The sequence below is a fragment of the Rissa tridactyla genome, chromosome 2 (assembly GCF_028500815.1).
Source record: "Rissa tridactyla isolate bRisTri1 chromosome 2, bRisTri1.patW.cur.20221130, whole genome shotgun sequence".
Taxonomy (NCBI): domain Eukaryota; kingdom Metazoa; phylum Chordata; class Aves; order Charadriiformes; family Laridae; genus Rissa; species Rissa tridactyla.
The window spans coordinates 26,561,161-26,587,507 of NC_071467.1; the positions used below are offsets into that span (position 1 = coordinate 26,561,161).

General features: G+C 46.9%; 1 long non-coding RNA gene across 1 annotated transcript; it reads left to right on the forward strand.

The window, feature by feature from the left end:
* Positions 1-7,560: 7,560 nt before the first annotated feature.
* Positions 7,561-12,333, forward strand: LOC128905673 (uncharacterized). The gene is made up of 5 exons (XR_008464937.1): positions 7,561-7,756; positions 9,036-9,212; positions 10,958-11,066; positions 11,568-11,649; positions 12,187-12,333. It is a non-coding gene; the product is annotated as an uncharacterized LOC128905673 (long non-coding RNA).
* Positions 12,334-26,347: the final 14,014 nt, after the last annotated feature.

Below are 26,347 nucleotides of genomic sequence, written 5' to 3' on the forward strand. Positions count from 1 at the left end.
CTGTTGCTGGACCACCAACGAGCTCTTGGGAGGCCAGAAGAGATGAGCCCACAGACACATACTGCTGTATGTGTGAAGGTGATCCAGGCTCAGATCATTGCTCTGGGAGGATTTCTGGCAGATGGGCTGTCACACTAAGTAACGTTGCTTCAAGGTTAAGAAGCCCAAAGTGGCCCATACAAACACACGTAATGCCAGTTATATCTTCCGTATCATTCCCTGTCTGTGCCCTGCTACGCCAGGCTGCCCCGGATCTCTGGCAGTGGCAGCCGCATGGTGATGCTCAGTGTAAGGCTCCTCCAGCATCCACCCAGCCAGCGAAATGTGGATCCCTCATTAACCCTTCCTGAACTTCTGGGCATGATGGAAGTATGCATGTGCTTCTTGGTTGTTTGGGTAAGACAATACTACCCAAATAACAGATTGCACATGGCATTACACATGATGCAGAATGAAAATCTGATTCTGAAATTTGATGTCTCCTGGAAAATTACGTTTCTCGCCAGAAGAATAGGTTGTGGAAAATATAGGAATCCTGAATATAGGCTAATTTATTATGCCATCTGTGATTCTCCCACAGTAGTCTACAACAGCCTGCAAAATGAGACTAGCCCATCCTGCTCACATAATTATAGTATAATAATCAGTGTTTTCATACAGAGTGCAGCACGTGGACATGGGAATTTCTTCACCCATAGGTGAGAAATGTCTACTAGGAAAAGGATGTGTGGTGAATTTAGCCTAATCTGACTGTTGAGTGATAAGGTATATTGAGGATTTCAAGCATCTACAAGGTCATGTTGCCCTTTCTCTTAACAATTGTGAAACCCTAGAGCATGGGGAAGGTGGCTGGTGCTGAAAGGCAAGTATCAGGTCCTAGCAGGTGGTCTCAGATGTGGCTTCTGGCTTCATTGCCAGTGACGCCAGCTGTAAAGCGCTATGTAGTTTATGTTGCATGGTCCCAACAATCAGTCCTAGTCTCCTAGATCCAAGATTTGCTCTGTAGAAAGGGGGAGGCAAGGGCTGTTGAAGTCATGTCTGTTCTTGCGCAATGCTTGAAATATAGAGTGTCAATCAATCTATTTGTCTACCTTTTCCAGTTTTTGAGGGATGCAAGTGTTCATCCACCAAGTGGTGGTTCCTAGGGACCCACCCCAAAGAATAAGGCAGGTCTGCCTAGCAGTAGGTCCCAAATGGTGGCTTCTTCAGTGCAGCATGAGAAACAAGAGCGGCAGAAACCACAGGTGTAAGCAGAATGGCAAGCAGCATATTTTTTTTTTTGCAACAAAATGCTAAGCAAAGATTACCAGAATTTGACACTTATTAGGGCTACGGAATCAGCAAAAATGTACAGAGGGGAGAGGTGTGCCTGAGGCAGCAAGTGGTGAGTGCAATGCCAGCTAAACGTCCCGCTGCCATTATAGGTGTGAGATGTTGAGGGTTATCAAGTCACAGTGTGCTCCATCTGAGCTCAGATGTGTCATAAGGTACTCCATCGAATGACACCAATTTGAGCTGCTTTGCACCAGCGGGCAGAGAGGAGTCAGGAGAACAGATCACAAAGACGTGTGCTCTTAGGGAAGGGTCTGTTAATCTTAGAACGGCTACTGCAGGGCTCTGAATCACGCTGGGTAGGGAGGGTTGTCAGCCAGCCCTCAGATTCAGCAGTCAATATTGTGTTCCTTGCCAGCTCCTGTCTGGGAGGAGGGGATTTTGGAGAAATTCTGTTACTTCTGGTGTACAGGGCATAGTGCCAAAGAGACAAGCGTACTGCATGTTCTCAACTGAGACCAGCCCTGATTTTAAAAAGCAGAAGGGGTGGTGTTTTATTTATTTCTGTATATTGCGGCAAGGGCTTTTTTTAACTGGTTTCATATGACTGTTTTTGTTGATTCAGCTTTTATCCATCTTGGCTCAGGTTTTTTGGTGATTGAAATGGTGACCCTGTATCATTATTTACTTGCAAAATAGCAATCTGAATTACAACTTTTCACTTATTGTGAGACAAGGAACCGTATAACAAGCTTTGGGTGTGATACAAGTTTGTATGGCAACTGCAGGAGATATGTCTTGCATTCTGATGAGAGGTTGACATCAAGTCCAGTTAAAGGGTCTGGCTTTCAGAAATCATGAAGTTCTTTGACTCATCATCTGGTGCAAAAAAGGTGCCAAATGATGACTGAATGATGCTGTAATGGAATAAACTCACGGGAATTTCTTAAAATGCCAAATGCATAACAAGCTTTGACAACTGCTTGGGGTTACCACCAGGAATTTGCAAAGGGAGACTCCAGCCCTTGCAGGCAAGTAACACACAGAAGGAAAGTAGTTTTTTCATGTGCTTTCCACTGAATGAAAAGTTGACGTAAATCATGGTTGTTTATGTGTGGCTTAAATAAATGATGTGTTTGTGGCTAGAAGATCTGGGAAGGCTATAAAGAACAATGAGGAAAACCACTTTTGGTTTTATAAAGTAACTGAAGAATAAGCTGAATTGAAATCTGTTTTTAACAAGGCCTTGTGTGCTATTACTTAATACGAAAGCAATACTGCTTCTGTAGGCATAGGTACTTACAGGACTTATAACACATGAGACAGCGTTCCACTCTTGAGGGGCAATACGTGTTTGCACAAGCATCACGAGTCAGGACCCAGATAAGTAATACAAACACTGCAACCAGCTTGTGGGTATTCTGCTAGAAACTTCCCTGGTTAGGTGCATTGGTCGCTGCTACCTTTTACCTGGCTTTTCATCAACACGTGGAAATCTAAGCTGATTTGAAGGAAATACATCTGTCTAAAGGCATCTGCAGCCGTTGCTGCTTCCAGCCTCTTCTCCTCTTCTCTCTCAGCCTTGCTGTCAGCCTGGATTCTCCCTGTGCTCCTTTGTTTGCTTAGCTTGATCTACACCCACTTGACAACATGTGCTCTTCATTCTCCTCTAATTCAATTCCTTCCAAACAGGCAAAATGTCAGCCACTGTGACAAAAGCCTGTGCCCCTGTAAGCTAGATTTTTTAGGTATTTCCTGTCAATGAGCCAAATCTTTTCCCTCTCTTCATTATGACTGCCTTGTCCCAGGCTTTAGTTTTCTAGAGTGAGAGTTATGTCATGTAACAGCAAGCTCCCTCGTTACCCTTGACTTTTCAAGGTTCCTTTCTGAGGGATGGAGTTTGCTCAACAATAGAAGTGCAGCCTGGAATTTTCTCCCTCCACTTGGAAGATGTTGCCTTTGATGGCAGCATCTTCCATCGTCCTGTCCTGTAGCTGGCTTGGACACGTAGGTCTCCACAGCCTCATTGAGACAACAGAGCTCTGTGCAGGAGTCAAGGCTTATACAAAACCTTGCAGATCGGGGATCTGGATTAGCTGCCCAAATCATTGAGTTAAGTAGATGAACCTTTGTGGGTTGCTCATGCTAATGTTGTATTTGATATATGTACTACAAATGTAGAAGGGGTTAGCAGTACTTCCTACCACTAAAGCTGGCCAGCGCTTCCTCCTATACAGCACTTTTCTCACTCACTTGTTACTTTGACACTTTTCCTGTTTGGACTATATTTTTCCCCCACAATTTTCTGCTGCCAGGCTGCTTTATGTTTGTGTTGGATCAAAAGCTTCACCAAAAATGGCTGATCTGTTCCTAAGGCTGTGAGTAGGAGAAAACAGTTTGTTTTGTCCTTATTCCAGAACTGGAAACCCTTCTGCTGAAGTGCCTTCTTGCCTTCATATTTTGGATTAGGACTTAAAATAGAGGTGGGAAGAGATGGAAGGAAAAGGCATGACTTCTGTATTAGCATGTTTAGCACTGTTCCCCTTAGAATCTGCACCAGCTTATAAATATTTGCAAGAAAAAGGCAGTAGGGATATGTATGGTAAAGACCTCTTTCTTTTGAGCAGATAAAATGTCTCCTGATTTCTTCCACACCAGGCTTGTATGAGACCCAGAACTGCTAAGTTTTAACCAGTTTGAGCCAGCTGCATTCCCTCGGAGCTTTTACTTGGGATATCAGGCCCTGAATACACCACATCCCACAGACTGACTAAATACAGCCCGACCCGAGTTGTTTCAAGGGATTCTTCCAGTAATTCTTGCTTACAGTTGCTCTCTGCTGGGCAGGGCACAAATGCAGCAGCTGACAGCAAGGAACTGTCTCATCTGTGTGTTAAATCAGCCTACCAACACCCCGTCTGACTCAAGGAGGAAAAAGAGCAAGGTCAGGGCAGTAAAACTAGGCCCAAGGTGGTACAGGATAAAGAAACTGGTGAGATCAGGACAGGCACAGGGAGAAACAAAGTGGCCGCGGAAGGGACCTAGGGGAACAAGGAGATGGACAGGTAGTAGTGAGGGCTGAGACTGGGCAAAGGCTAAGATGACACATAGGTGGAGAAGCCAAAGGCGGCCAGGTCCTGCTGAGTAAGCAGGGTGGGTGGGGATGAGATGGTCGAGAAATCAAGGTTGGAACCAGACACCACTAATAGAAAGAAAGAAGCATCAAGTTTGGCAAAAAGAGGGAGGATGCTCTCCTCCAGATCCTGTAATGGACCCCATGATTCCTGAGTTTCACCATTCTCCTGCCCTTGTCAAGTACCTGTGAAGTCACTGGTAAAGCAGTTATGTCCTCTCAGCTGACATCTATAAGCTTTTACAGAGTCATTGAGTTTTATTTGCTATTGATTTGTGAATCACTGGAAATTTGAAGGCATGATCCAGATGAAAATGTTTGCAACTGTCATTGCAGCACAAACTCTTAAGGAATACAGATACTATTTTGCCAGCATTCGGGATTAACGTTACCTTGTGGACATGTAATGGCCTTGTACGTATGCATCACAATGAAGTCTTGTGTGAACATGTCTTCTCTTTCCTTGCTGCATCCAGCTAAGAGGACAGACAGTGATCTGGGAATAAGTGGAGTTGCAGCCGATGTGAACAGAATTTGTGCTTTTCACATATACAGATATCTGCTACCATTTATCTCAAACGGGGCACTCCAAACTAATGAATGTCTTTGACTTTTATTTTCTTTGACTTTCAGTTTCTTTGACTTTTAGTTGCTATCTTTAGTCCCTGTGCTCCACATCGTAAGTGTTGTTAGTAGCTCTTCATCTGACAGCAGTGGTGGGGAGATGCATTAACCAAACTGCGTAGAGCACTTGGCTGTATAGGGGGAGGTCAGACATCTGACCTGGGGTTTAGAAAGAAGATGGATCTGGACTCTCTTCAGAGGTGCACAACAAAAGGATAAGAGGCAACAGTTCTAGACTGCAAAAGGAAAAATTCTGACTGGATATAAAGAAAAGGGAAAAAAACCCCAAACACAGCACGAGAGATTAACACTGAAACAGGCTCTCCCAGAAGCTCTATCTTTAGCAGTTTTCAAAATTGGACTGAACAAAATCCTGATCAACCTTATCTAACGTTGAAGTTGTCCCTGCTCTGAGAGGGTTGGACTAGATGACATCCAACGGCACCTTCCAATGTAAGTGATCTCCTGGACTGCATTCGGAATACACAGAAGGTACAGATCTGCAAGGTCTACTAACAGTCACCGACTATCTTCAAAAGCTCCTTGGGTTCTAAAATCTGTGATGGACATAGAACAACAGAATCTGCTCAGGAACAACGAGATGTTAAAATCTGATATGGTGAAAGAATTCAGGAATCCTGCTTTGTGGAGGGAAACATATTACCACCAGTATGAAATTGGTGGCCTGGAAAGGGTTGTGAGATCTTTTACTAACAGTGCTGGCAGCTCCCAGAAGCTGGCATTAACCAGGGAGCCTGCAGCACGCAGATGAACAGTGGAAGGTTGCCTAAACTCAAAAGCCACTTGAAATTGTAGCAGCAGCTTTCCTCAAGCTGCCTTTAGCAATGGCTCTACTCTTTGTCTAGTCATTGAGTCTCTCCATATGTTGTTTTGCATAGCTGTACAGTAAAGAAAAGCACAAGTCAGAAGCAATAGTAATCCCTATCTCCCCTCCCAGACATGTTGCAGCCTTTAATGGCCTGAAAAGCTCTTTAAGAAAGTGCTGAAGTGTTGCAAGTTCTGAAATCTCAACTTTGATTTGAAAGTTGAAACGGCCCAGAAATTGCCTTGCTAGAGCTTTTGCTCCCTAGCAGCTATGATGGTCTCAGAATCCAACAGACAAAATATTAGGAGGGAAGAACACGCGAGAGTTGAAAATATTGCTCACGCTGACACTCTTATGAACAAAACTTGTTTGGAAAATAATTTCTGCTTGCTCCCTGCTTCAGCATGCAAGCAACCTCTGGAAAGAAGCTTCCAAGAAAAATCCTTATCACCAGCAGTAGGCTTAATTGTACATTGTCGAGAGGACATAAAATTTCCCCCAGAACAAGACTTATTTAGTCCTGCACTTACATGTGTCAGTAAAAGTGGTCTCCAGACAATTAATTTCTTTTCCTCTCCCTGGGAGAATTACAGAAATATCAGAGGTGAAAAGATGACAGGCGTAGCAGGAGAGCAATAAGAACAAAGATATTGCAGACCTTCCAACTGGTTTTTGTTTAACTGGCTGGGCAGTAAAAGCCAACCCGCTGGCTACCAAGGGCTGGCAGAAGCGAAGTTTGCTCTGCCGAGTTCATCCCTCCTCCAGCGGCGCAGCAGCCCTGGAAGCCGGGAGGGCACCACCTGCCTTTGGAGCAGCACCCTGCCTCGTCCCACGGGTGGTTTTCCCCCCGCCGTTGCTATCTCAACTGTGTCAAGACCTCTGCCCCTCAGCTGGTACAAGTTGATGTAGGTGGTGCATGGGAGTATAAATACAAGCAAAACACTTGTTAAAAAGCAATTAAAGTTGCTTGATGCGGCACTTTCCCAGCCTTGGCCACAGCTGTGGGTCTATTTGCAAACGGACTGTTACTGCTGGGAAAGAGGAGTGTAAAGGGGTGAGTGTCTAAATCCAGTTGGGGATTTACCTGGGGGGTTGGAAGTGGGGAATTAAGGTGACTTCAGGCCACCTCCTTTTAGCTCTGGTTTCCAGTTTCCCTCTTGCAGTTCCAGTCCTTGCAGGTAACGCCTTTCCAGGGCGGGCACTGCTTGTTTTGAGCATCGTGTTGCTGCAGGCCTGATGCAGCTGCCTGGCGGCTGGCCCAGGTGTGCCGGGCTGGGAGGTTTTTGGGTGGCAGAGAGCTGAGGCATCATCGGGCGGCAGCGAGGGAGTGAGTGCTGCTCCCTGCCTGCAGGTCTGGACCTGAAATTCCATCATCGTGGGATGGGACCACAGCCCCGATGGTCCTCCTGCATCCCTGCCACCCGTGTCAAAGCTGCCCCTGCTCCTGCTCTTCTGTAGACCATTTTAGATTAAAAACCTTGACTCGCCACGGCGAGCGTGTCAGCAAGGTGCAAGAATCATGCCGGCCGGCGTCTTTGCTGAGTTTGCTTTTAATTATTTGTTTTAGAGGCAGCATTCAGCAAAGGCAGGAAGAGAGGCTTTCTGCGAGGGTGACCTGCGGGTGGCAGCAGCTGCTCACAGGTCCCTCGGCCCGGGCTGAGCAGTGCCCGAGTACCGGGAAGACTGCAGAGCCCTTCCCGGGAGAGCAGGGACCACCGAGCTACAGGGTGGTGGTCCAAGGGAGCCCTCGAAGGTGAGGGTGACACGGAATGGCTGTCATGCACCATCGCCTGTGACCAGGAAGGAGACTTTGCTGCAAAGGAGACCTTATGCCAACCTGATGGCCGCTTCCAGGCAGAAGTCAGGCACGATCTCTCTGCTTCTGCATTGAAAACAGCGAGGTACACAGCGATCTGGTGACCAGCTCTGTTGTGCGGGAGTTATGGTGGGATTATGCCTTCCAGCACAGAAAGGGCAAGCCGTGCAGGTTTATAACTGGCGTGAAAGACCACAGTTTGTAAATCAAAGCTGCAGCCAGCACCCCACTGCGGGTGTCTGGCAGCCCAAGGAACAGAGCGCAGGCGCTACAGGTTACGGCAGCGGAGGGGTGTGGGTACCGAAACGCTGCGCTGGTGCTGCTATCGGCACCTAAAAACCTGCAGTCCTAAAACCACTCTGCAGCTGCCGGCTGAGCTGCGAAATGCCCAAGCGTGCTAAACAGCTACCCGGACACCTAAACTCCCTGTGGGTAATCTCAGCTCAGGGTTTTGTTGCCAAAGACTTGCCACCATGATTAAAAGGCTGGGGGTGCCCTCGTGTCTGTCTCCTGATGCTGTAGATGTCTGTGGGCCCCAGTTGAGGTACCCAGCTCTCCCCAGGTGTTGCGGAGCGTACCCGTGCGCCTACCTCAGGGCTATGGTTTCTGAACACAGGGGGGAGGCACCGAAAGGCTTGGTGCCATAATGCTGAGTTTCAGAGCACCTGTGTCTCTGCAAATCTGGCTGATGCTGGCATCCTTCTGCAAGGCTTGCTTACAATCCAAGAGGGTAAAGCAGAAATGACTGCATAGAACCGCTCTATTCTTTTCATTTCCAGGGCCAGCAGAAGACAGTAGGAACTTGTAAGTAACTTAAGGCAGCCTGAGGGCTTCTCTAAATTACAATGCCTGGTAATAGTTCAAAGAGGTTGCTCCATCACAATGCATTATAACCTTCAGACGTGCCCTCAGTGGTGGTTAAGACCATGGAAGGTCCCAACTCTGTCCATTACCAAATTTAGCCACTTTGCATCATTCTATCGGGATCCAGGATCTTGGCGTTTTGTTGGGAGGGCCAGAGTCCCATGGGACAGAATTAATTCTTACTGCATTACAATTAGGCCATAAAATCTTGAGACCACACACAAAATTTCTTTCAGGCTATGCTTCTCCTGAAATCCTTGAGTAAGAATTGAGTAGGAGAGGAACAATGCTTCAAGTTTGGCCCTTTGCTTTTTTTCCGAATCATGAATATACTCAGAGCCAGTTCAAGCAAGTCTGGCATTCTCCAGCTCCTTTTCCCTCGTGCCCGTGAGCCATTGTACCTTAGGAGTGCTCAGCTGCAGCCAGACCAGAGTGTAAGATACAGAGGGCTGAGCTGCTAAGGAAGGTATCTGAAAGTCTTGTTCATTTTCTCTCTTCAGATATGACAGCTCTATCATCTGGGTGCTCCCTGTGTGAATAGCATACATCCCCCAAGATACATCTATTGCAGCATCCAAGCCAAACCCGGATGGGCTGATTCCAGTGTGGTGACATCTGAAGCGCATTCCTAACAACCAAGAAAGTACCATCTGAGAAAGGCCATGGGGAAAAATCTGGTAAAATGCAGGGGAACTTTTGCTTGCATCACTGATAATTGTCTATCAAAATGGGTGCCACTTCCATTTCATTCTGCAGCACACCAGGCAGGTGACTTCAGCCGACCAGAAATCCTCTGTAGACGTTGTTTATTGTTAGTGAAAGCTATTTGCTGCTTTGCTTTGCCCAGACCCAGGAGGACATACTGAGCCTCCTGGTGATGAAACTGATGAGAGCTCATGTTTGAACGAGTACAGCTTTTAAACAGTCTCTGCCAAAGGGGCTGATGCACAGACAGGTTTAATGACAAGTTAAAATTAATTACCCAATGTACAGCCTGTGGCTGCTACCAGCAGTTGCCAGCAGCAGGTCCTGTTTTGGGGTGGTTGTGCTGTCATCTGGAATGAAACAAAATCCTTCTGAACCTGAGCTCTGAAGCTGGGCTGGAGACTCCCTGCAAGGAGTCTGTGAGTGGGAGCTGGTTACTCCCTGGACGGCATCTCGGCAGATTCTGTCCTGGGGGAGATGTGGAGGGTAGAGAAGGAATCGTTAGAGGGGATGCTCCGACCCACAGTGTAGTCATCTGCTGAGACCTACTGCCCTGTGAACACCCCAGCTGGTGGCTTGCCTGCAGTCACAACCTGGCTTCACCACTTCTCGTCCCTGCAAAAGGTGATGCCTTCCAGACCACAGTCCCCACTGCGATTTGAACTCAGTGGGAGGTTTGGCTGCTTAGATGCTCAATCTGGCTGGAAGGCCCTGCAGAGGTAGCTCTGCCTTTCCCGGGCACGAGATGCTGCCGTACTTTGTACCACGGCATGCCAGCTCCACCTGAAATGCCTGCCAGGTTCTGTCAGGAGCCATGTCTGGAGACATTACAGGCTTCCGCTGAGCCCTGCAGGACACCCACAATGGGAACCCTTTCTCTCCAAGCAGTAGTCTGCACCTCTTGGAAGAAGATGCACACTGCATTAGTGCACTGTGGTCATGGGACATGTACAGGGAAATAGGTCAGAAACCAAAAAGCCAGGAGATGGGAAGGAGGGTGAGAAGTTACAGCGAGCAGATGTTCCTCTTAGACTGGAAATGGGTTGCTGGGAATAATGCAGTGCTGAGCTCCTTCGACACTCCCTGTTTCCTCCCCTGGCCCTGGGAGCATCTCTCCTGCTTGTGGCCATGGCCAGCGAGAGGCTGCAGCCGGGTCAGGGCGTGGGGACTCACGCCAGCCCCTGGGCATGGCCGGGTGGAAGGGTGGCTTGCTTTCAACAGGGCAATATTCAGAGTCATTTCTCACCCCTCCTTCAGCTCCCCACATGATTTGCAAAGCCAGGAAACATATGACCCTTTGTTCTTACAGCGTCTGATTTAGAGAATTTGGTACGTGATTTGCAACAAACAACAGTTGTGCCCCTGAGCCATGCTGATAAGAAGCTCTGATCTTTGCACTGCCTTGGAGAGAAGGCAGCTGTCTCCTGTCCTCCAGCCCAGCTCCTGAGTGCTGTCCCGGTCACCACAGCCATGGCTGAGGACCAGGAGGCTGCGTGGGGATGCTGCCAGCAAGACCCCAGCCCAGGTGTGGTGGCTTATTCACTCCTGCTTTCTGACACCCCCTTGGGACCTGCAGGAGCCCACCTGAGTGCCTTCCCACCACCACCAAGAGATTCCCACCTAACACTGCTGTGAGTGGTCAGGCTTGAGGAGGATTAACTTTCAGTGATGGTTTGGCAGGCCATTGCCAGTAAAAGGGTCTCTCTGTCCTTTTTAGGAGGGGAATCATTCACTTGTGGTGCTAGAAATGTGCATGAGCGGAGGAGTGCAGAGAAGATGGCACTGTGATTACTGACTTGATGTGCCACTTGGAGGAGGAAGGTCTGGTGAGGAACCATCCCCAACGTCGTTAAGTGGGTATGGTACTGCTGCCCAGAAGGAGGAGCGCCAGCATTTCCCAGATCACTTTGTCATCCCTCTCAATACCAGAGAAGTTCAGTGACAACAAAATGCACTTTATTATGTTAAAATGAAGAACTGAAAAAAATAATTTCTGGAATTAAAAAATATATATGCAAGCATTAGAACAGAAACTTGCATTTATAATCACTGGTAACATTGGTGTGGACTCCTGAGATGCCCCTCTGTGCACTCTGGGCTGACAGAACTAGTCTGTAGCTGTTAAGGTTGTCCCAGTCCATCGAGTGCACCCTCATACTCCAGTATGTGACGCCAGGCAGGGGTCTTAATCCTGACATTGCATATATCCTTATTTCCTGGAAATCCACTGGTTAAAAACGCACTGTTCAGACTTCCTGGTAACGTGGAGTGTTGAAAATGAATTAATTATGATATAAATTTCTTCTCCTTGTGTTAATTAATTTCAGCAAAGAACGTGTAAGCTGACCTCCCGTAGCTGGTGAAGCAGAGCAGGTGGATACGCATTTCAGTGTATAGCAGTTACTGGAGGTAAATCAACTGCACTGATTGCAGAGTCTCCTGGTTTGTCTCAAGTGGAAATGCTGGAGCCAGCTGCTTTTCTCCTCACGCTTCAGGACGGCTGAGATGACTCTCTCTTGCCAGCTTTGCTTAGCTAAGATTTTTCTAGTAAATGGTGCATCTTAATAACACAAGGTTACAGACATACTGGAGTAACACCGTAATAACCTGTCAATGCCAAGTCAGGTGGCAAGATTTAATGCAATATTGCTAATAGTGGTTTTAAGGGTGGGATGCCACGTTGTGCTCGCTAGTAGATCTGGGAAGCTTCAGTGCTGAAGGCTCCAGTGCTGTTGTAATGTAGGGTCTGGAGGCTGCTCTTGCACAGATAATGTCTGTCAGGGTGTCAAAAACTCATGAAAGTTGTGAATTTCCCTGCATTCCGGATGGGAACACCTTGGGTCGTTTACCAGCACTGTACAAACTCCGTGACATCAGTTCCATATTTTAGGTGCCTTCCAGAAAAGCATTATTTCATGCTCTGAAATTCCTTGTTATTTGCTGTAGTGGACACATTTGGAGCCAAGGTCTGACCGGGTGGCTTCATCAGCCTTTCGGGAGAACGGAAGACTTGCTGATTGTAACTACATATTTTGGCATTGGAGCTTCTCTTCCTGCGAGCTGTGACTAGCCTGTCTGTTGGCCGTGCCACATCTGTCCAGCCACTGATGGCATCTCAGAGAGAGCACTGAGGTAGGTAATGTTTCCTTTAAAGACTTCTGAGCTCATGAGAATGAGATCGTACATTCCCATGTGGTTGAGTTATACTCTTGCAAGTCCCGGCTAGAAGTGTTAGCAAAACAACCCTTGGTTGCTAGGAGGTGCTGTATGGGGATTCATTAATCAGGGTGGTTGCGCCTTCTGTTTGCTGTCATTACTGATATAAAAGAGAGGTTTCCAAAGCTGAAAGTTGCGATGGACCCTTGTTGGGCCGAGAGCTTTATGTATAGAAACACACACTAAGACAGTTGTGGCAAATGTTAGTCATTACAAAATACAACACAGAAAAAAAAATAAATCTAAACTGTGAGGCCCACAAGAGGTGCTTGGGCTCTATCTGCTCGTCAAAGCTGTTTCTCCGTCTGTGTTGTTACAGGCAGCAGTGACACAGAAACAGCTAAGACTCTGCTAGTACAAGAGAAATTCTTCTTCAACTAAATGGGGAAAAGATGCTGATATATAGGTCAAAGATTTTTGGTCAGGTTTTGAAGCAATATGCTAAACTTCCTTAATGCACAAGAGATTTGGCTTGTCCCTTGCAAGAGCAGAGAATGCTACCACAGGTTGCAGCTGCTTTACTGTAGCTGATTGAGCTGCCCAGATGATCACTTTCTGATGTATGTCACAGAATGGCAGGGGTTGGAAAGGACCTTCGGAGATCATCTAGTCCAACCCCCCTGCCAAAGCAGGTTCACCTGGAGCAGGCTGGACAGGAACGCATCCAGGCGGGTTTTGAATATCTCCAGAGACGGAGACTCCACCACCTCTCTGAGCAGCCTGGTTCAGTGCTCCATCACCCTCAAATTAAAGAAGTTTTTACTCATATTCAGGTGGAACTTCTGTGTTCCAGTTTGTCCCCATTGGCCCTTGTCCTGTGGCTGGGCACCACTGCAAAGAGTCTGGCCCCATCGTCTTGACACCTGCCCTTTAGATATTAATAAGCTATTTATAAGATTTTTATAAGACATTTATATGTCCATCAATATGGCTTAAATTAAGCAAAATAGATAGGGAATTAAATGGGATAAGTCAGCAGGCAAAACAGAAAAGCCATGAGGAGAGCGGCAAAACCTAATAAAGCTCGGAGCAGTGTCTTCAACTAGATGGTGAAGTGTGCCCAAAGCCCCAGCCTGTGTTAGACACAATGCGGTTCCTGACTACACTCACACACATGGGGTTGAATCCATACGGCTTTTAAATGCTTTTAGACATTAAACTCGTTGGACAAGTGAGCTTGCTGCTAGTTGGCTCCAAGCATCTGCTCCCTGGGAGGTAACTAGCCAAACAAAAATATTTAGCTTTCCATCAGTGGAAGTCAGGTGTTTCCTCGGCTCTTTGAGAAACACGTAAGTGGAAGACAGGCACGGTGTTTGTGTTCCCAAAAGCCGTTAGCTTGGTGACACCATGTAGTGAACTTCAAGACAAGTGGCCTCAGGGGTCATGTATTCAGTGCCCTAATTCTACATCCCATGGGGCTAGTGTTCCTCGAGATTGGTCTGCATTAGGAGCTATGTAAGGCTGGGATTCAGAGCCCCCACCAGCAGGGTCTGGTGCCGAAACTGTTCGGTGGGTGCCATCACAGCAGCGCGTCCAGCACTCGGTGGCGGGGTTGTCAGGAAGGGAGAAGGCTGGATCCAAAAACAAGCACGTGAGCTCTTCTGGTGCAGCGTAGGAGGAACGTGGGGGACTAACCTCATAGAGCAATCTACAAGTCACACCTAACCGCCTTGTGTACCTGAGAGTTATTTCTGGTATCTTTGTCTCCCTTTTACCCTGAAAAGATGGGCCTGCATAGAAGGTAAGGCATCCTTTTGCATAGTAGTAGATCCTTACACTGCTCATCCATAAGGGAGCTGCTTATCCATAGGGGAGCTCCTTGTCCTGAAGGAATTAATCTCTGAGGCTTCCTCTTCTCAGGAGCGTGCCTGAGCTCCTAGCTTATAGAAGAACTGCAGGTGATAGGAAGAAACTTCTTGCCAAAACTGACACGCTGGGCTGATAACATTCATGGCAACGGTCTGGTATATAAAAGCAGGAATGCAGTCTCACGGTTAAAAGGTTCAGGTTGGAGGAGCAGGCTCGAGCTTCAGCCCTGGGCTTGGTGTTGGTTCCGTGGGGGTATATTGCAGCAGCAGCCCAGGGAACGTATGGCTCCGGGTCCCTTCCAGGGGAAGAGAGGAGTAAATACTACTTTCTCGTTTCCTGCACAAGTGCCCTATCCACACGGCTGCTATGAAAAACTTGTTGAAATCCATCCTGTAGATATTTTGGGATGGAAATGACTGCTGTTTGGAGTGTTTTTGTTTTTTTTTTTTTTTGTTTGATTGTCTTTTGCTAAATGGATATTGCTCAATACTTTAGCTCTATGCTGGGAATCCCTCAGGGACCAGGCTGTCACGACAGTGAGCAGTTTGTGAGTCTCAGCAGAAGAGTTATGATAATCTTGGCCACAGCAGTAGAGGGCATGCACAGTGCAGAATTTTAAGCATCTGGAAATATCATTTGGCAAAATCCTGTATGCCTATATCCTCTCAGGTGTGCTGCTGGGCTAGCTGGGGGCGGGTAGCTTGTTTTGTTAGCGCTAGTCCCCCAGATTCCCCTTGCATTGCGCTTCAAGAACTCGTGCACACATTTTCGCTCCTCGTGTCCCTTTCATGAGTGCCAGACATGAGGGCTGATACAGTCGCTGCCTTTTCCATACTCCCAGTAACGTACAGGCTCCTACACAAGTGCTGGAAGTGGTTATGGTCACTGCCTTCTCCTATATGCTGCACGTTTCCTTGCTAAGTGCAACACAGAAGCCTCCCTGCTCACAGCTGAGAGGGGGTAAGCCTGAACAAAAAGGGTGACAAAACTGTCTCCTCGGGCGATACGTTTCCTCCTGGGGTTCGAGTCCCGGGCACTGCAGCATCGTTGTCCCAGTGCTGCCTTCCCAGCTCTGCAGCACTGGAGTATCAAAGCATTGCTCACGTTGTAAGCTGTATTGCAGCCTGCAGCGACAACTATCTGCTATTTACGATGAACAGGATTAGTGAAATACTGCGAGACAGCAGCCGACGGACTTGCTGTGCAGGCAGTGGAGCTACGGTAAATCAGGCTGTGGAGTTTCCCGTGCGCTTCCAGAAAAGGAAGGTTACGCTGCTGCAGCAATAACACACTGTCCCACTGGTGCTGGCACCTCTCTTTGGACAATGTAGCTTCTAGCAAAAAGTTTGCAGAAAGGAGTTGTTGCCGTGACAGCCTGTATTTCATTCCTACGATTACCTACATCTATTGCTAGCAAGGACTTATTGCCTCACGCCCACCTGTGTTAATAGATAAAGCAACAATCAGGTGGCAGGCCAGCGCCTGTGGCACAGCTCTGGGGTTTGCAGAACCCCTACTGCTGATGATTTCTGTTAATTACTCTTAACAGTGGCTTTGAATGCAGCCAGGTGCAAACTGGTTTTGACTTTGTGCCTCTCGGGTGAGGGATCATGGCCCTCATCCTGCAAGTTAAGTTCCCGCTCCTGGAATCAGTGGGGACAAGATGTCTAAATATTTTTCAGAATGTGGGACCTATGGGCCTGTAAATCCTACCGCAATTCAAAGGCGTGGAAGGATCCCTATAAATACTTCATTGCCTCAGGGAGAAACCGTGATGTGGCTGCAATACTATGCACAAATCTGCCTCCAGAAGGATAACCACATTGCAGTGGCAATGGAGAAACCCTGCTCCCAACCTGTCGGTACTTATAACTAACCCATGCAGCAAGACAAAGTACAGTTAACGTTTTAGAAATAGGCTTTGCACCAATAGAGGTTTTCAGTTTTCAGTTTTCAATATGTTTTTCAAATGAAGCAGGAATGACATGCCTATCTGCCCTCAGATTTTCCTCATTAGCATTAATCAAGCACACTTGACTTGCTTACAGATGAATTTGATTAGGATCATCTTAGGAACGAAAAATAATGAATCATGACTTGAGCGTACGTGCTGTTGCAGCCAACGTTGCTGCTTGGTATCTGCCGCAGCAGTGATCTGACAGAAAACTCCTAGGACCGGGATCCAAACCGCTGGCAGCAGGAGATGGTAAATGGCACACATGAAATAAAGAAAGCAAGACCACACAAAACGGAAAAGCTATAAAGTGCACAGTTATTTAAATGACTACACAATTGGTTGAAATTCTTTATTTTCTGAAGTAGAAAGAGCTATAATGGAAAACTTAACTCCGTCTACATGCACACACAAATATTTTTGCGTAGGTTCCAGCCTGTGGCCCGCGATGTGTAGCGCTTACACTTGTGACCTCACTTTACACTTCTTGTTTTGTAGTGCCAACAGATTGTTCTGTTCATCGTCTCTTAGCACTGAAGAAAAGAGATGTCTTAAAAATAATGGAAAAAAAAGCATTTGAGCTGTGTTTCCCTCTGCACGTTAGAGCAGTGTAGCTCTGTGTGCAAATCACGTTTTACGCACTCAGGGCCGCACGTGCGAATTCATGCAAAGCCCATGTGCACAAGCACCCGTTGAGAAGCCGGCGGGGGATGCAGCGTTGCACTGCCTGTAAGAATGTTTGTTAATGGAAAGAAAAACAGAGAAGAGAAAAGTGTTTCTGTTTTGACAGCTTATTGATATTCCACATAAATTATTCTGACCTTCTGTCATCCTCCTTTGTTTCTTTCTTTTATATTTAGTTTTATTGTGCGGTAATCCTTATTCATATTCGTCTCACCAGCGAGGTCCATGAAGACTGTCTGTGTGACAAAAGGATGCAAGACTATTATCTGTTATCCCTATTATCATGACTTGGGCCTTTGACAGATCTGAAATCTACTGAATCGTTTACCTATGTGCCAGAAAATGCCTGTAAGAGGAGCAGCGGACTTATGAAAAGGGAATAATACATAAAGAAACATCTGCATTGAGATCATTTGTCATTTTTGGAAAGGTCTTGGAGAACAATACATACACTTGGTATAGCGTCATGCTCATGACACTGCGGGTCTTTTATTCTACTGGCAGGCCTTATCTGGACCGCAGTAGTGCGTTAGACTGAAAAAACGTGTATTGAGTTTTTATCACATTTTTAAGATCCCTGCTGTGTGCACTGGCCGCAGAGCCCTCCCTGGCCCTGCCCAGTTCTGGCCCTGGGTCAGGAGGCTCTGCCCTTAAAACCCAGGTGGCACAGCCGGCAGGGATTACCCAGGTTGGACCAGGTGCCTTTTCAATGAGCTGTTGGCTTCTTTTCTTCTGCCACCTCTCCTGATCGCCGGGCAGGCCCCTGGGGCTCCCTGTGCTTTCCAGTCTCCAACGCCATCCCCGCAGACCTGGCTGGGGGGTGACCTCGCACCAAGACCCCCCGTCACAGGCACGTCCTGTGCCCTCACATCCTCCAAAGCACGTTTTAAGAACCACCTCTTCAGGAACAAATATGTCAATATATGCAAAGACCAGAGAAGGTAGCTGTGCTGCTAAGGAGCAGAGGATGCCCTGGAAGCCGGCGTCAGTAAAAGATTTTCACATTAATTCAGTTCCGTGCCAGGGACTGGCAGTTACCTTGAATTCTCTCCCATTGCTGCCATAACAGCATGAGATAAATGTTCCTGGCGTTGCACAACTCCTCGCAAGATCAAATGCGCGGCCGGGGAGTCACCTTGGAAGGGAACTGGTGAGGCAGCATCTGAACTGACCGGTGGGTGCGGGCCGATGTTGCAACTCCCGAGCTTCCTCTGCTTGTGGGGCTTATGAGACACCAAGAGCTGCTGCGGGAGCAGCTTGCCGGCAAACATTGAGCTATCAGGGGAATGCAGAAAGAAACGAAAGTTTGAAAAGCAGAAGTGTATTTCGTACAAGGTTTTTATGGACTTCTTCAAGTGCAGGTGTGCCAAAATGTTTCCACTGGAAACTTTATATAAAATGATTAATGTAAAGGAGTTCTGCCATCCTGGCATCTCTCTCCCCTCTCCTGATAGCCGCTGTGGCTCGTGACAGTTCTGTTCTGCATATTGGAAGCACCAGCAGCTGGAAATTATCATTTGTTAGTCTTAGTCTTTCTGTAGCTCGTTTCAGCCTCCACTGGTAATGAGGGCTCTTGCCCTTTTACCTTCAGGACGGTTTGGAATTCCTCTTTTAGGGCCAGAAATCACTTGAGCATCAAATTTATAACAAGCAGGGGAAAAAAAAAAAAAGCAGCATTTCATACAGTATTCAGACACGTTCTGGGCATTCCTCAAATTCCTTTAAAGGACAGTCAGAGGGACAGATGTGTCATTGCAGCTCTGGGCTCTCTTTCACCACTGCTCTGCTATTGCGTGCTGCTATTCTTAAAAACTCCCCCTTGTTTTTTGCTCTTCCTTGCTTTTCTAAAGATTCTACCCGAGAGTTTTCAGATGCCTCTTGGACCTAAGGTTGCTTTTGAACCTCAGGGCTCTGTAATGAAATCCTGTCCCTTTCTTGCAGGGCTGGGCTGCTGCGTGCAGGTCTGACCATCCTTGGCTGCCCATGGCGGTTACTGAGCCATGGTCTCCTGTTTTGGTGGTACCAGCTGGCCATGCAGTGGAAGACAGCTTTCTCCAAAGGGACTGGAGATCTGCGAGTTTGGGAAACACGACGTCTCCCTGGGCTCCCGATAAGATGGATTCTGGAACATTTATTTTGATTACTCCTTGTCAAGCTGCAGGTCAAGAGGGTTTTCCTGGTGGCTAATTGCCTTCTCAGGAAGGTGGGAGGAGGATATATTTTTTCTTCTTCCCTGGCTCACATGAACTATTTCCATGCAATTCTGGGATGAATTGAATCCATACATAGTAACCAGAGAGACCGCAGTGATGGCGTCAAGTCCCACTCTGCCAGCGTTCCTTGTATGTCAGAGGAGTTCTTGGAATAAACAGGGTCAAATAGAAAAAAGCTGTCAGCTGCTGACAGTGACGGCCATCAAGGTGGCCTTTCCTTCCCCGTGTTCCTCAGAGTATCGGTGTTCGCTCTCCCTCCCCATGCCCGTGTCTGTACCCTCGAGCAGCGCAGCATCCTGTGGTCCTCGTCCCTGAGATGTTTAGGCCCAGGACCCATCGTGGCTCACGCCTGTGTCTGCGTGGGATCTCCTTCCAGAGAAGAGAGGATGCACGTTCGTGGCTTGTCCTCAGGACATGACCAGCGTGCCCACCCTGCCCGGGGGACAGCAGCGAGGTGGCACTGCCTGCAGGGACCCCGCTGTCACCAGGAGCCCCCCTTGCCAAGCAGTTCTTATTCAGCCCTTTTTCCTACTGATACCAAGGGTGTCTGTGTAAGGAGCAAACGAATCTGCCACAGGAATCTCCTGTGTTGGGATTACATGTGCTATTAATAAAAACGGCCTTCGACTTCTAAATTGAGGCGCTTAGAACCCACAATGAATGCATTCTTCATTAATGAAAAAAACCATGAGCTTTTTTGTTGAAATTTAAATAGACCCATGAACTTTTGTAGCATGCGTGCTATTTTAAAACTGTAAATCTATTCCACTTTTTCCATTGTGGTTGTTTTCATATTTCATTATGTTCTAACATAGGCAAGTCTTTCGTCTTTTAATATAAAGGATTTTACATTTCCAGGCACAGGTTTTCATGCCCAGCTCAATAGGCTTGTTAAGAACCTAGGTTTCAGACACTGTTTTTTCTATGATACAAGATTAAAAAATGGAATCAAAGAAAGTATGAAGGCACCAAGATATCAAGAAGTTATTGCTTACTTCTGGAAATTCAGATTAAGATCCTAAACGTTTTTAAAAAATGAAAAAAATGAGAGAACATAAATATAGGCAAGTTAGTTCTTTTCTGTGATTTCTGTTTTTGAGAAGACCAACAGACTATCTAAGGCCAAACGTTGTGTTATGTCACAGACTACGAACATGGCCTGAAACTGGATGATAAATTCTATAGGCAAAGTCAAGGCATGCCAAAAGCTGCAAAGCTATTTAGAATCCTGTCAGGAAATGTACTCGACTGTGCTCCAAAGAAAATCTCTTCTCTTTTCCATAGCAATGAAGGAGAATTTATCTACAGTTTCCACTCTTCCATACTTTTCTCCATGCTGTCCCTTGTGCTTAGAAGATCTCTGTGGACCTCAGAGATATTTCATTTTCTGTCAAAGTCTACATAAAAGTCTTCTTTGATTATTCTGCAAATATTTGATGACTGCTGTGATGCTGATTTGCTCTGGCCATTGCCTCTCCTGTTGACCAGTGCTCTCTCTCTGTTTCCTTCTGTTTTCCATGTCTCCAGTTTAATAACAACGCTGACAGTTGCCTGGGACAAGGGCTATATTTTTGATATATGTTTGTACAGTGCTTGGCACGATGAAGCCTGGTCTCTGACTGTGTATGTCAAATAATAATGATGTGGTTTCCAGTTTGTTCAATCTCCAAGTTTTTAACCATTTCAGAAGTGCTCTTCTAAATAGTTAGACGCAAATTACTCTTTTAGCAATATTTTCCACATCAGTTATGATTTCTTTTAATAATCTCAGTGCTTTTTCCAATATTCCTCACAGGCACTGTGCTACATGTGTATGATTTTACTGATTTAAAGCCCAAGACCTAAGGGTATGGAGAACTGCTCCAGCTGCCTGAATAAAACTGCCCAGCACAACCACTGAAACCCAAGGGCTGCTGCTCTGTATGAAGCATCTTCCTAACGAGCGGCAGGACAAGGAGTACAACACACGCCGTCTAATGCCTGGCATATGCCCTCAGTGTCAGCGAGAATTTAATCTTTAGCATTATTCCCTTGGAGTGTTTACCTGCCTCATAATACTTAAGGGATGCCCTTGGCTTAGCATGGGAAATGACATAAACGTCGGAAGCGTCAGACCACTGTCATCAATAAACATCCCTAATTAGTGAAACCCACTATGCGCTGGTTCATCATTGCGTCTGGGCTCTACTATTATAGTCATGTTAATCTCCTTCTATTTCCTAAGTGGTCCGTCAGGATCTACTTCTGTATTAAGCCAGTCTCTAATCCTTGTACCCAGCTAAACATAACCACAACCTATTTATATATTGGGCTATCCCCAATTAAACTGAAAAATACTATAACCTAGTTCAGCCGTTGGGTAACACCGAGTATTAACGGTGGCTATTTATATCATTAAGATCTTTCAGACTTGCTGTGTTAAATAACAGCTTGGGCTAAGCTTTGTAATGCTCGCTATCACTTATGGCCACATGGGCTTGAGTATGTAATGATGCGGTGATGACCCCCAAATGCTCCGGTCTGGGCTGGCTCAGCTGTGATCTCCTGCAGGTTCCCGGTCTGGGGTGGCAGCTGAGGTTTCTGCCTCTCCTGAGCCCTACAGGAGGCAGCTCCTACGGCAGCCAAGAGTGTTTTGATGAGGTTTTGAACTTGGCAGCTCCTTCCCTCCGCTGCAGCTGGCGAGGTGACAGCAAGCGGGAGGGTCTGTTCAACCTGCTCAGGAATTTCTCCATGTATGTTGGTGTTGGAAAAATCAGTTTTCCCCCAGATGCAATAAACACAGTTTGTGCATTTAAACAGGTGGCTTTCGGGAACTTGCTGCTCCGTTTGTGGGGAAGTATACACGCCGCAAGTGCATCATGGAAAGACAATAACTAAAGTAGTGACGCAGACTTTAAATAAACGAAAAGGTTACTACCAGGTGATTTGTGCGGCTCAAATGATATTAGTAATTAGTATTAGAGACAAGACATTGCATTTGACTCAGCAAGGCCCTATATCTTACTTTCTCACGCCTGAGCTTGGGGTTGCTCTGTCCTTTGCTTTGCCACATGATGTGTGGCTGGCAGTCTTCAGCCATGACTCTCTTTGTCACTGTCACTGGGGTTTGTTTTTTTAAAAAGGATAAATATATGTGATTGCTACTTCCATTGCTTCTAGACTAAGGCAGGGCTAGGCAGGTGAGTGTCTCCTAGTATTGGGTGCTAATCTGGTGAAGGTGGAGTGGCATCTTCAGCAGGGGACTATTCTACATGCAGCTGCCACTGAGGAACCACTGGCACGGTCTGGATGAGCAATTAGAGTTTTGAGGCCAAGAGCAGAGCGTCGACACCTACATTCAAGATGTGGAGCAACCCCAGAAATAGCTCACTTCCCACACACTGTGTGTTAAGAATTTGCCCTTTCACTTCCATGACTTTTTTGTTGCAGTTTTTTACAATTCAGGAACTTTTCCCTTCACTGTGAAAAGTACTTTCCAGTGTTCTTCAGAAACAGAAAATGAAATAACCTGAAAACCAGCTGCTTACATCCCAGGTATGACCTTCACTGAAAGTTACATTTCATGTCTGATACCTCCAGAACTTGACTGTTCCCTGGCTGGGGAAGGAGTAATCTCATTTCATCTCTCCTCTCATCGTAGATAAAAATGTCGTTAACACATGCCATCCTCACCCCCACATCCTCGCTTTCTCCCACTTCTACAGACTTTGGGCCTGAAGTTGATCAAATGTGTGGGTTCCCTTTTCTGTTGAATGAAGACTATGCATGAGCGTGCATAGCCCATGCTCCACAGCCCCCACCGTGAACAGAGGAGCCGATACTCACTTCAGGCAGTGCTGCAAGTGTTTTGGAGTCAGCCAGTGCTAGGGCACCCATGAGGAAACTTCTGCTTTTTCAGAAAGCTGGAGAAAGGCCTCCCCCACCTGTAGGCAAAATAAAAATCCATGATGAGGGCCACTGTGTTACTGATGGTTGAGTATTTGGAAAGCCAAAGTGATGGAGCTCTTAGGTCTCTCCTAGTTGTTTTGGGCTGAGGAGGCTTGGCTCCTTGAAAAAGTCACATTACTGTAAGCAATATGAGACTGAGACACTGGGAGCTAGGGACTTCCAAAGACAGCACTTTCCTGGGATGCCGGCAATATAAAAAGCTGTGAGTGACACTCCGCAAATGACATAACGTCTTCAAATAAGGGACAGTGCTTCAACCTGCACGATCTCAAGAAGGCTGTTCTGCTATTCTGAAAGTAGGACATCTCTCTTTCTCTGTCTCTCAACCTCTCTTCCTCTGTCTCTTGACCTCTCTTCCTCTCCTCACTTTTTATTTTTTTATTCAGCTGGAAGGTCAACAAGTTAACAAGTTGTATGCAATGTGTACGGACAATGCTAATCACACGGTTAATCAGAAAATAATCCAAAGGTTGAAGGCCCCCTGCAATGTGAGGGCAGACAGCAGGGAGAATGCAGGGTAAACCAAGGCAGTAGATGTGGTCTGTCCTTTGTGTGAAGAGTGAAGCGTCCAGGCACGTGTGTTGTACAGGGTTTGCTGAACCAGAAACATGCAGGTATGTGGTGCACAAGGTGTTCATCCCCTGCAGAACATCTGGTCTTTCTCTGCTGTTTTCCCTTTAAGTAATTTGGACATGGTTTTAAATCCAAATTATGCTTGATTTTGACTTATTTTAAGGGTGATTTCTGATAATAGAAGGAGGCATTTCATAAGAGCAGATACTTGAACGTGTTCAGGTAAGCTGTCAGAGTTTTTCCACGTGATCCCCTAATGAAAGAACGTTTTTTCCCCAAAGGGCGCTGCTCATTTTAGCTTAATCTGTTCCTTAAGCTGGGAGGGAGGGAGAGCGCGGGAGGCAATTCAGTGCCGAAGCCTACCCGAGCTGCTCCGCCGCCCCTTCTGGGGAAGCCCATTTCCCTCCACTGACTCACGGAGCCAGCGCTGCCCTTGTGAATACCCTGCTCGTGAGGCAAAGAGGTCCTGGCGGCAGCGTCGTGCTGCCCAGCAGCCCTGATGTAACTGCTCAGTCTCGGGTCAGAAGTCAAGCCGGAGCGAGCTCGTAACTAGGAGATCAAAATATTTTCTCTGCCTTTTGCAGTGGGATGTGTCCGTATTGCTCCCCCTCATGCCTCCCGTTGTTCGCTGCGATATGTTTTATCATCTCAGCTCATGTTTGTAGGACGTTGGGTCTTACTTTACGGCGGGGCAGGACTGTTTGCAGTCCCTGGGGCCGCGGCTGCAGAGGGCGGGCGGTGCGACGGCGGGGGGAGCCTGGCCATGTGGCCGGCTCACTCGCTCTCCTCCACTGGCCCAGCCGCAAGCTACATGGAACTGGGATTTGTAGAGCGCCCACAATCAGATCTAGTTTGTGAGTCACGCTAGAACTATGGTCCTTGAGCTTGTGACTTTGAATTAGCTTTTATTCTTTTAGCTTCTAAATCTGCCAGCCTGGCTATTGATTAAACTTCCAGCAATGCAGAGGAATTATGAAAACCAGGGCTGTAGCTACTTCCACAGGCTCAAGAAATCAAAGCTTTTTCCTACCAGGTGCTCTAATTTTGTGCTTCAAGGAACAATCCATGTCAGGCACCCAGCGTCAGAGCAGCTCACCCGGGAAACGTGCTTGAGCAACTGATGGACGTTCTCTTTTCTAGCCACCCACATGTTTGGATCAGTAACACACTCAGTGTCCTTGCCTTCATGAGAACAAGGCCTCCCTTATTAATGTGAAACTTTACTAGCTTTTGGTGTAGAAAATGCTCAGAACGCATTAAATAATGTCTGAATTACCATAGAGAAGGAAAAATGTATGCGACAGAGACCTTGCAGTCCACTGCTTCTGAAAGGGATGGTGTTGTCCCACACGTTATCACAGAGATGTACATTTTGCAGATGCATGGTTTGCACTGGAGGACGATGCAGTGAAAGTATTAAAGGTTCTGCTAGCCATCGAAACTGTTGATTTTGGTTATTAATGATGGCTTTTTTATTATGCCCAGCTCCTGTGTTTACTGCCTGCTTTCAAAATGAATAAACTCTATCAAAACAACAGAAAGAAAGCAAAAGACAAACAAGTTGTGGTTGTAGGAGGTCACCCAGCAGCTTGGGCACAGACATATGTATGTGCACGTGTGTGTCCCAGCTAGAGAGCTCAAGGAGAGCCTGCTGTAGCTGTGCCACCCCTTTCTGTCTCCTGGAGGAACGTGAGAGCCTTCAGTGCCAAGGAACTGGCTTTGCAGAGTACAACTGAAGCTGACAGCACTGCAACTGCTGGTATTTTACTGAGTATGTTCCCTGAAAAACGTGCTGGCTGTGATGTTCCTTTTTTCAGGGTGCTGGCTGGAGGTAGCAGGACGTGTCCGTGGTGATGCTCACGGTGATAGCACGCCCTGCCTTGCAGAAGCAGGGCAGAAAACCCTCGGCCACCACAAGCCACGCTGCCATGTGTCAGAGGCTGGGAAGAAACAGCAGTTGGTGCTCGGTCAGTGTGGATGGCAACAGAAGTCATTCCTCCCCAGGGGTGTCCCAGCAGCTACTGGGAAAAGACCCCTGTTGCCACCCATGCTGAACAGGGCACAGGTACTGGTTTCTCCAGTTTGGTAGCCAAGTTGCTTGTGCGTTTGTGCGCCTCCTGTACTACAGCAGGATAGTTTTATTCAGCGTTGCATATGTAATGATTGCATCTTAAACCTTACTTATTGCCCATCTGAAAAGGCATCGGTAAAAAATAGCCTTTAGGCTGTTAGGGATTTTTTCATTTCGTTTGACTGCCTTCAGTCACTCCTTCAGACAGTGCAGTTTAGGGCTCGTGTCAGAGCGAAGAAAGAGACTCATCTCTGTCCTTCTGTCGTCAGTGGGGAGAGAGGCATCTCTCCGTGATTCAGGCAACCTGTGTTAGATGAATCACCCTGGAGCTGCCTGGTTAATCCCGTCTGCTTCCCTCTGGGAACCGAGGCAAGTGGTTTAAATGAGGTGAAGTGAATCCTACCTGCAGGGCCTGGTGCTCAGTTATCCCGTCGTGAGCACAGCACAACAAAGATGAAGAATTAACCTTCAGAAAGAAAATAAACAACATATCTTCACTTATATGTTCATTTTCACATCTTCTGTTTTGGAAAAGTGGGAAGTACGTGCTGAAAGACATGGGAGTAAAGCCGTGTAAATAGAAGAGGTGCCATTGTTCAATTAAATAGACATTAATTATGCCTGACCGTGTAGAGCATC